Source organism: Hibiscus syriacus, unplaced genomic scaffold (assembly GCF_006381635.1).
Source record: "Hibiscus syriacus cultivar Baekdansim isolate YM2019G1 unplaced genomic scaffold, ASM638163v2 tig00112215_pilon, whole genome shotgun sequence".
Classification (NCBI taxonomy): domain Eukaryota; kingdom Viridiplantae; phylum Streptophyta; class Magnoliopsida; order Malvales; family Malvaceae; genus Hibiscus; species Hibiscus syriacus.
In genome coordinates this window covers 461,075-473,597 of record NW_024063268.1, presented here as the reverse complement: position 1 = coordinate 473,597, position 12,523 = coordinate 461,075, and positions in this window count along the sequence as shown.

Here is a 12,523-nt window from a genome sequence, read left to right as displayed (position 1 = left end):
TTGGAAAAATAAAACCCTAATCATGCATACTAATTAGAAGAAGTTAAGATAAACTTTCAACATGCAACACACAATAACGAAATAACAAAAAATTAGGCTTTCAATAAAAAAAATGATGCATTGCAAGGAAAACATGATTTATTGACACAGGGGTAAAATAATCATTGCAAATGATATTATTATGAATTCAATGTTAGAAACAAAAATTAAACTCACCAATGGTCAATATTAGTACTCAATTAATCACATGCAAATTTTCAAGTTATTCGGACACCAATGAGGGACCTAATTGAACAATCATATCTAAGGACCAAATGTAAACAATGCAAAAGTTACATGCGAACAAAAAATTATTTAGTCGGAACTTCCACTATGTAATTCAGTATATCAAAGGGTGACAGAACAAGTTTCATTAAATTCTATCTTAGGACCAATTATTAATTAACAACTCATTTTTTGGACCATTCTTAACCCACATAAACATCCTAGGGTTAAACTAAAACTTAGGAACACTTAGGGTCTTTAACGAATCAAATTTTACCATTTTTAATCGAGTAAACGGAAAAGGGGTCAATCTCTTTTCACGTGTGATCAATCATTTTCATTACAATATACAAAGTTTGATCAAGGGATTGATCCTTTATGGAGGGGATCGATCCATTGTTTGAAGAGATCGATCCTTTTAGCCAAGTGATTAATCTTTTTTCAGGAAAATTTAGCAAATTCATATGAAAATGAAAGAACAAGCCACTAAATCATCATACAATCGATCCTAAGATCTATGGACATGAATCTAGTGAAGAATTAGGAGAAGAGAAGAAATGTCACAATTGAATATGAAGAAAAAATGAGTGATTTTCCAACTTGGCATAATAGCTTCAAAGATTCTGATATTTTGATCCTTTACAATTTAGTCACCACATGTGAAACTTTTGAGTTATTCAATTTAGTCACTTTATAAAATCATTTATAAAATCTCAAAAGTCATAATTAGTATTATAAAAATCATTTAAATCATTTTATAAAATATTTATTGAACAAAATTCCAAAAAAAATATTTTTATTAGAAATTTTGAAAAACGGACTCGATTACTGATTTGAACTATGAACCTAGAATTTGAAACGTTACAACTTTATCCCCTAAAAAGAAATCCATCCTTGAAATTACTTTAGTCGAAAAGATGTAGATATTGCACCTTCATTGACTCCTTACACTTCCACGTAGCTTTCTCAGTATTGTGGTTACGACACAACACTATCATTATTGGAACAGACTTGTTCCAGAAAAAACCCTCACATCACGAGCTAATATCTCTACTAGTTCTTCCTCATAAGAAAGATCAACATGATCCTCTATATCATCAAATAGGACAACATGAGAGGGATCCGAACGATACCTCCACAATATAGACACATGAAACACATAATAATTACACTCAAGCTAAGAAGGCAAACAAAGTTGATATGTTATAGGACCTACACGCTTTAATAGCTCATAAGACCCAATAAAACTTGGACTAAACTTTTCCTTGTGACCAAATCTCAACACATTCTTCCAATATGAAACCTTTAGGAAAAAAATCACCAACTACATACTCAATATCTCGATGTTCCAAAATAACATAAGACTTCTGTTGATAAATATTGATCTGAAATCAACTTAACCTTATCATCGACCACACGAATCAAGTCAAGACCAACAACACGTCTCTTGATCAAATCGGTTCAACACAACAAAATACGACGTTTGCACCTGTACAAAGCCTCAAACGACACCATTTGAATACTCAATTGAAAACTTTTATTGCATGCAAACTAAACTAATAAAAAATATCACTCTCAAGAACCACTAAATTCAATGACACACACCTATAACAGATCCTTCAAAACTTGTATCACTCGCTCGAAATGATCATTCATATGTGGATAGTCGTTCTGAAATTCAACTTTGAACCCAACTCCTCTTGCAAACTCTTCCAAAACTTGAAATAAATTGTAGATCATGATCATAAATAATCGACAACGAAAAACCATGCAAATGCACTATCTTTGCGACATACAACTTGACCAACTTATGTAATGAATAAGTTATATGCATAAGAAGCAAATGTGCACTATTAAAAAAAGATCAACTATAACCCAAATAGAATCTTTCTTTAATGGTGACAATGAAAAACCCGAAACAAAATTCATCGTGGTATGATCCCACTTCCATTCAAGAAAGCTAATCAACTGTAGCAAACTCAAAGGACGTTGATGCTAAACTTTCACACGCTGACAAACCAAGAATCAACCAACAAACTCAAAAACATCACGTTTTAGCCCTAGACACCAATACAACTTACGACATAATCTCACGCCTCAACTCTGTATCAGTGGGAACACACAGTTGACCCCACAAACGTAAAACACACTCCCAATCCAAAGAAAAACCATCATTTACCAATTGAATCTCCACCCAACAGACAATCAGATGGTTGTAACCCTCGAACAAACTATGATAACACCAATCAAACCTGCAACTCTTCGACCAAAGCACCATCCTCTGCAACACTTAACTCGCAAACATGGCTCGCAGCTTACCCATCGATAACCATGTTTAATTTCCTAGGATGGTACTTGATCGAACAATTGCAGTCCTTCAACACATCGATCCAATCTCATTACCTCAAATTCAACTCCTTTAGGTAAAAAGATATGATGAATTGAACGCTTGGAATGTTTTCATTAAGGAATGTTTCCGATTGTTGTCTCGACCTAGAATGCAAGTAAGTTGGAATTTGTGATAATTTTTTTGTAAGAAATAAATAAATGACTATAAAGGAATGATCGTCCAAGTAATCCAAGAAAATAGCCTAATTTATGAAGCCCAACCACGACAATCATGTTTTACAGGATCATATGATCACCCCCAGTCCTTAAAAGAAAAATTTCTTTAATATCAAAGATTTTTTTAGACTTCAATCAATCATTAGGATCGATTGCTCCTAATGTGTATCTAAATATATAAATTTTGTTTCTTATTTAGCCATATTTTTAGTATTTCCTTCATTATTAACTTTACCTTTTTACTCAACTTTAATTATTTTCTTAGTTTTAAAAAATAGAGGACATTTTCGTTTCCATTTTTCTAGAAAAAAAAAAGTTAATATATATTGCAATTATCCCAAAAAATTTAGTGTTTAGATACTGATAAAATATTTTAGGGTCATCAATTTTTAAAAATGTAAAATCATTTTTATATATTAATTCATATGTAATATTTTTTATAACTTAATTAATATTGATTAAATTATTTCATATATAATATTCTCTCAAATTAATGAATTCTAATTAAGTTATTTAAATAGTAAATAATTACACTTCGATAAAGAAAAAATAACAGTTTAAATTTGTCTTTGTAGGTGCTATATCTACCACCATATGACTCTCTTCGTATGACTCTGGATTTGTATACAGCATCATCTGAACAAAAAAATAATTATGACAAGTCGATAATTTTGTTTAGTACCAACACAAAATGTGAGGACGGAAAAGATCTTGCTGGAGTCTTAGCAATTCACACGATGGTTGTGTTTGGGTACCTACAAGACAAAATGGTAAAGAGAATTTAAGGATGGACCAAAAACCTCATCCCTTATGGTGGCGTGAAGTTTTCCTCGAATCTATTTCTCAAGCCCTTCCGAACTATGTCATGTCTTTCTATTTGCTTTCAGATGGTATGCTTGACTTGATTTCCTCTCATATGAGATCTAATCGGTAGCCGAGAAAGCAAGGTGATAGTGGTTGGGCATTCATCGTGTGAAACAATGTGTATCGAGACAGAAGAGATGGAAACGTAGGCTTTCGTGATCTCAAACTCTTTAATTTGGCGTTGCATGGGAAATAAGTGTGGAGGTTCTTGCACAATTTGGGTCGCTCCTCTATCGAGTGTTTGAGGCAAAGTATTTTGCACTCCCCTCCTTTAATGCTAAGCTAGGGATAAGGTTTCATATGCATGGACAAGTATCTTAAGAGCTAAAGAGGAACTTAAAAAAAAGGGTTCTTTTTGCTTATTGGTTTTAATGGATCAACTCAAATGCGTTTTGAGCAATGGGGAGGCACCAAGCCAATTACATTTGCTACCACGTATGCGGACAAAACTTTGCATCTTATTTAATGCAAATACTTCATGATAAATAACATGTCAAATTAGGATTTTGATAAGGTTCGGGAGATCTTTGTTAAATAGGATGTGAATGTTATTTTACGTTCTATCATTTCCCCTGAGAGGGAGACTATAACACCCCTTCTTATTTTGAGAGATGTCACATGAAATTTTAAAAACTTTCCTTATTGAAAATCAATAAAAATTGTTTCATTTAAGATATTATTACCAAACAATAAATCATAATTCATTTAATCACATAAAACATCTTTTTAATTATTCTACATTCAAACTAAGTTCATTTTCAGCCAGCAACCTAGTAGTTCATAACAACAAAGAGTAACTAGTATATCTGCATAAAAATTGCTTATAAATTATTTCAAACTATCCATGAGCAATGTGTATACCAAATACTTATAACATATACATGCTAACTAAAAAAATCAAATAAATCAGATGGATGTCATTACTGGTACTGTAGACTTGCTTCTTGATAGGTAAGATGTCAAACACTCCTTGCTCTGATCTTTTCTATTTACATATGTGTGAAAATCATCGCACGCTAAATATACACTTAGTGAGGCATAATCAATAATACAAAGAAAAACATATTGATGATATAAAATAAATCATATAATGAAAATGCAAAATATATCATATGATATTATAGGAGCATATAAAATGAACTTATATCAAAGTTATTTCCAATTCAAAATACCTAAAATCATTAAGTCATATAAAAAGCATTTTATGTTAAATCATTTATAATGAATGGAAAATTTAACTTTCCTACTTATCTGTCATAACCTACACTTTTCAGAATTTCTTTATATCATAGTCTAAGGTATATAAATGAGAATCCAAGGTATGTGAGTCACTAATATTACACTTTTAGTGCCAAACACTTGTATAGATACCATCAAAATTGTATCAATGTACCAATAGTCATGAATACCATAGTACCATCATCATTCTACTATGTATTGTATTCTTTAGAGTACAATAGTACCATCAACACTCTACTATGAACTCAATGCAACTGCTAATGCTCAATGGCATGTCAATTATACCAAGGACTCCCAATGTACATTCAATGGATATTTCCATTAATTATCACTTGTTAATCAATTAAAAAAAGATAACAATATATCAAGTATTTCATACAATAGCACAATGGAATGTTCATACCCTAAATATTTCATTTTCACATAATATGAATGTATAATGAAAATATCATTGATCACTTACCTTTTTGACATTTAAATAACATGTTTATCATATGATAAATATCATAATTATCAAGCCAATATAATAAATTTGGTCACCTGAATCCTTTAAAATAACATATAACATAAAGGTAACATAAAATGCATGATTTACCCCTCATTTCCCTATTCTATCACCTTGCACTACCCTTAAAGAATTACTTTTTTTGTATTAATCTATAAACTTAAATTATATTACATTTATTCAACTATAAACTACATTCCAATACGAATTTAAGCATATAAAGCACTCTTTCTATTTTGACTTGTAAAATTTATGGTGAATTTTTAATTCAATTTACAAAATATATTTTGAGCAGAATTTGTTGCCTTATTTTCAAACCTATCATCAGTCAAACATTCATATCTTCAAGTATACACTTAGAAATTAGTCTTGATTTATTTTAAACAAAACTATATTGACATACGAATACAAAGGTATAAGAATCACCTTCCAATCATTTTTATAAATATTTTTTGTGAATTTTCCAAATCTACTATCAAGATTGTAAAATCTAGGTGGATTATATAATTTTTCATCTTTAGCTTATTCATTAATTTTATTCCTAGTTCTCACTGTTGTCGATTAGGGAAGGGGTTCTTATCTTAGGTTTTATAGAAATTGTAATTACACCATTCTTCTAAACTGACCACGGTAACAGATTTCCTATGTCTTAAAACAATATTATAGAAAAAAGGTGCAATTTCGATCATTGGAGGTCATCCATGCGCCACATGCATCGTAGTTGCATCGTAGTTGACCAAACTGAACCGACCAATTGACAAAACTGTTGGTTAAATCATTGACCATTGTCTTTTTTATTGACGCATAACTCTATATTTTTCGATGGTATGAGTATATTTTTGCAGTCTGTTTTGTCAAATTCTGACCTAAAAGCCTCATTTTGCATTACTTATTGCTTTAAGTTATATTTATATTAAGTAAATTTTAGAAATTTGGACTCACTCTTGGATATTGTATTATGATGGTGATCACGTATCTTCGCACCGCTCCCTAGTAGATCCTAACCATCCACGCTCAGCATAATTCGATTATGCACGTTCGACTCGATGTACATGTGGGTGAAGTTTTGTGAATAGTAGTTTGTTTCTGTGTATATATATTGTTTTAGTACTTGCATAATATTATGTTATTATTAGATCCCCACTCTGCATGACCTAGTATTACCGACCGTGGGAAACGTATGACTTAGTTGATATTGATTAGCAGATTTAGGTGTGTTCCTTGTTCCGTACACTATGTAAACTTTTTCATGTTTTGTTGTATTTATATATTTTATATTTCACCAACATGTATGAATTCTGATTAATGTTATATTCTTTTTATTTTACAAAATAATGTGTTATTGTATTCTGGTTGGGTTCCTCTTTAGAGGGTAACATTCCCATCATGTTTCCTGATTATTGTATTCTATTTGAGTTTCTCTTTTAAGGTTAACATCCTCATCCTGATATCTACTTTTTGTTTGAGTTATTTGGAGAGTAACATCTTCATCCTATTGTACGTCACAAAAGGTAAGATTGTAAATATTTGTTGTAATATTTTGATGAAAAAAAAATATTTGGCTTACTGTTGGTGTGGTTTTTATGCTGTATATTATGTCATACTTTACTTAACTATGGTTAAGTATTAATGCATGTTGTATTTAGAGGAAACACAAAGTTTTATAGCTCACTCTTTTAATCTTTGTCCTTACATATTTCTCTAACCTTTAGTGTTCCAATTGGTACTTGGAGGATAAGCAGTTATCTCATTTCGATAGATATCGTATAAATATATTTAGACTTTGAACTCTTATTCTGTTTTTCCACTATACTTTACTATTTTTGCTTATTTTGGAATTTGAGACATTGTCTTTCTTTTATTGGTTTTCATAATTCATTTTTAGAATGCATTGTTTTATGAGAACTCATATTTTACTTTTTAGTGATACAAATTATTTATCATCACACGTTATAATATAAATCTATTTTGGGGTTTGATATTTGTCACTAAAAAAAAGATGACTTTTGATAATTTAAACTATTGTGATCTATCAGATTCAGTCGTAACATTTAGGTCGGGTTTATGTGGTTACATTTCACTAAAGTCCTTATCGGGTGAGTCGATCAGAAGTTGAGTAGTACTTTACTCAACTCGAGAGTTGTTTGACTCGTGCTCCACTCAACTCGAATATTGTTTGGTGTCGTAACAAGTACTTCGGGGGAAAAGACGATTAGTTACGACGATGTGGATTTTTTGAAAAGAATTTTAATAAACAAATATGGGAGTGTCGCCACCAATCGTTTTAAGGTGCGACTGGAACACCTAAAATTAGGTAATTTTTTATTTTCTCAAAAATACCAAATTTTGATTTATGAAAATAAGAAATCTAGTTCAGGAGTCAATCACGTGTAGGGAATGATTAGAACCCTCACATCGCCCAAAAATTAGTACCTAGCAAATTACCCTATATTTTAAAATTATTTTTTAGTTTTAATTTTTATTTCATTTAAAAATCATTATGTATACAAATTTAAAAAGTATGTTAATTTACCAAGAGTAGTAGAAACCACCCTTGGCCACAAGAAGAAGCTTCGTTATCGATCCCAATAAGTCAACATTGCCATAATGATGTAGAAATTGTGGTACAAGGTTTTAAAAAGGATAATGAATTACTTCGGGAATTACAAGTGGTCACCACCAGGGCATAACGCGGGAGACACACTATTAACCCCCTAATAAATGAACATTGTCTTGTTTTCAAATTGAGTTTTGCAATCAAACAATCAATTTGTTCAACCTAATTATACTAGGTAAATTAATTAAGGCTTCCCACTAACTTAAAGTTTCAAATTATGAAATTTAAAGGACCTAGAGGACTAAACCTAAAAATGTAGGCTCTAATATTAATCCTAATCATTTTTTAGTAAATTATTGAATCAAATAATCAAAATGGAACCTCGAGCATTAAGGCAAGGACCAAATCATATATTCCCTAAATTAAAGAACTAAAAGTGAAATTAATTAAAAGTGGAGGCTCTAATCATTAACCCTAATTGATTTTAATCAATTACTACATTGAATAATCAAAATGGAATATCGGGAATTAAGGCGAGAACCAAATTGAATATTCTCCTAAATTGAAAAGTTCAAGGACTAATCTTAAAGAATCCTAAATTTATGGACTAAATCTAAAGTTTAAATAATCTATTAAGGATTAAATTAAAAGAAATAAAAACCTAAAGGGTTTAATCTAAAATCAATATCTAGGACTAAATTGAAAAGAATCAAAACTAAGGATCTAAATTTGAAATACATCCAGTACAGGACTAAAATGCAAACGAAGTAAATTACGTGTACTAGAAATTAATTAAAGCTCATAAACAATATGAAGGGATAAAATGAATTAAAATGAAATATAAGATCAAATAAAAAATAAGTACAAAAGCAAATGCTGAAATTTATAAAGAACTGAAATATAAATACTAGAAATTTAAAGAGAAGAAACTAAAGGAAAAAAATGTAAATAACAAAAAAAATAAAATGTATAAATGTAAACAATGGAAATGTAAATCGATCAAAATTAAGGGTTAAAAATTAGTATTAACGGTTCTTTTAAAATTTTATCTGGACTATAAATAATGTGGTTATTAGCCTAGAGTAACTTACCATAAAGTCATACAATAATTCGAATGCAAATTTTAAAAAGTTATTAAATCAATAATTTTTTGGGAACTTTGGAAATCACTTTCATATTTTTCAAAAAATTGGAAATCGTTTTCATACTTTTCAAAAATTTCATTTTTTGGAAATAGATTATTGGGTAAGAAACTTTGGAAATCATTTTCATACTTTTCAAACAAATTATGCAATAACTCATTTTTTGAAATAGATTATTGGGTATGAAACTTTGGAAATCACTTTCATACTTTCCAAATATTTCATTTTTTGAAAAATATTAAATGAGAAACTTTGTGTCACACCCAAATTTAGGGGTAAAATTATAAGTTTCCGAAACTTATAGTCAGTTTTAGAATATACAAGAAATTCAAGGACCCAGTCTTGAATTTACCCATTTTTCTTATATGTTGAAAAATAAATTCCCCTTCCCGTGCAATCAGTTTTTTTTATTGCTTTTCTCCAAATTTCCTCCTATGTCGACCCCCTTTTGAAGCTCCGATTCTTCATCGTTCGGCCATCGTTCGTCGATCTGAAACCACCACTAGACTCATCATTGAACGGAGAACAAAACCCTACCTTTATCCCGTCGTTAATCGGCGCCGTTCGTCGTAAATCTCAACCGAAAGCTTTGTCGATTTTAACTTAATCGCCGTTGGTTTTCCATCGATTCTGATCGATTCGACCACCCGTTTATCACACCTCCTACACCATCGGACTAACCATCATCGTGCACTCAAAACCCGACTGAAATTGTCTCGTCGTTGTTGCCCCGTCGTCGTCACTCGTAGGCCACCGTCTGATAAGTTGGTACGTTTTAAATTCTACAATTCGTTATGTTTTGATGAGAAATAACACTTGCACAAGACTCCCGAGGTCTCGATCTACAAATCTGGAAAATTTCATGCCAAACCGAAGACTGGAGCCGTCGCACGCGCTGTCCCCTGAGAGTGGGCATCGTTTGTCATCCAATGGAGCCGTTTGAGCCGAGCCGTTGACTGTTGACCGTCGTTGACCATTGACTTTGAGCAAAAAAGTCAAAATTTTCGAAATTTCATATTTTATGTTTTTCGACGTACTGAGTTCGATTCCGAAGTCCATTTTGCCAAATTTGAACCCGATAAGCTATTTTTCACTGATTAATCACCTGGTTCGATCTATTTTTTTGCAATTAAGCTCTGTTTTTTATGAAATTTATGTTGTTATGTATTTGAGGAATTATTGGAAGTTGAATTAAAGAATGAGAGCGTTCGAATGGAATTTAAATGGTCGATCAGTATGGCATAAAAATCGAGGTAATATATTACTACATTTTCATGCTTTATGGAACATGTTGGTATTGGTAAATGCATGAATAAGAAAATGTGTGATCTCATCTGTATAGTTAGGTAATTCCTACACTCGATACGAATGCGGTAAAAAGTCTGTAACTGAATAAAATTCTGATGGCTTGTACAAGAAATTAGAAGTTTGATAAGGAATAATTTTAAGTTCAGATATTATTTGGAAAAAAATTTAACTCTAGGATCTCTAAATTCTATTTATCATCGTTAAGAGTTTTAATACCGAAGTTACCTAGGAATTACGAAAATGCCCTTAAGAGGTAAAAATAGTCCTAGTTGACTCTGAATGAGAAAGTACCCTGAGAATTCGTACCCAATCCGATAAATTACAAATTTAATTATTAAGATCATGTCTTTGTACAGAAAATTCCTGATAACCTGTTTGTAACATCTAAGAAGGCACTTGACCCGAAAATCTCTAAGTTATGAGTAAATACCAGAAGAATAAATTTATTGAGGGTGTTATTTTGTAAGAATTATTCGAAAGGACTGAAATAGATGATAAGTTTGAATTAAATAATACGATCAGACAGAAGAAAATGATTGAAATACTATGGATCTATAAAATTACCAAAATACCCCTGGAATGTAAATGCTCCAAGAATATTACCAAGTCCAGGAATGATTGGATATTCTCAAGCCTTGAAATGACTAGAATAACGTTGATCATCAAAATGACCAAAATCCCCTTATGGCCTAGAATAAGTAAATGTCTTGGATTAATTAAGGAATCCAAATAAACATGGAGGTTGTACTACATTAAAAGTTATTGAACAAAGCTTAAGTAGGTTGACAAACCCTAATGCTATATCAGTACCTGAATGGCATCGATACCACTTGAATGCTCGTTCGTCTCCTCAAGTTTCGAACAATGATAATTCTAGAAGTACGCAGCTCAACTCAACTCTAGAGAGCATTTGGCACTAAGAAATGGATATTCGTTAGACAAATCAAACACGAATACCAAATTGAAGTGAACGGAAGTATAATATGTATCCAAAATTCAGAAACGTCTGAATTACTCTGGAACCCTCTGGAGTAACCGAGATAGACTTGACTACTAAATGAACTAAGTAACCTCAATCACTGAGGATTAAGTAAGTGATTGGGATAAGTCTAGAAACTTGGATTAACTTACATGATGTATCATCCCTATGGGTTATGAACCACAAATCAAGTACGTCGACACTTCCTGATATAGTTGAAACATGGAAATGAAATAAAGACCATTAGAATATTTGTTCGTCTCCTTAAGATATATTCAGCAATGATTCTAAAGATGGTCTATTAACAAGAATTGTTAGAATTAAAGAGTGAATACACTGGAAGGGCAATGAATTGACCATTCGACAGCATCAGTTTTGGGAGTTGTTCAGCTCGAGTTGATTGATAATCCGATAGTTCGACACAAATTATAAGTGCCCTAAATCTTTGTTTCTCCCTTATCAGCTCAAATCACTACAGTCATATATGAAAACACAAGTAACTCAGATACAAAGGATTCTGAATACCCCATTTGGTTCAATTGGACTAAAATCTTGTTAATTCAATACATACTCCTTAATACCTTAATACCCCTGATTATTGGGTAACGAAATCACTCTCAGTAAATCTGAATATATAATTATTTTCTATAAAGGTTCCTGAAAACCTTTCTGATGCACATGAATCATAGTGTGATTCTAATGTATCAATCTTAAATGTTAGATTAGATCGGTTAGCAATTGATTACCTTCAATAGGACCTCGTTCCTAGAATCCGATCAAATTACACCAGTTTCATGTTATCCATTCTGATAACTACCAAGTGTCTCGAAGAAATACTTGGATATCCTAGTATGTTCCACATGTACTATATGACGGTTTTATATGTTTTTAAATGAGTTTCACCGAAATTATTGATTTACTGGTTTATGAACCATGACAACATGTTATATGTTTTTCGATTACGGTTTTTATAAAAAAAATATGAGTTATTCCTGATTTATGACACCATGGAAACTATTGTTTTATGAACTATGGTTACCTGAAATATGTTATCGGGTTTCCAGTTTTCATTGGAAAATATGATCCTGATAAATCACATA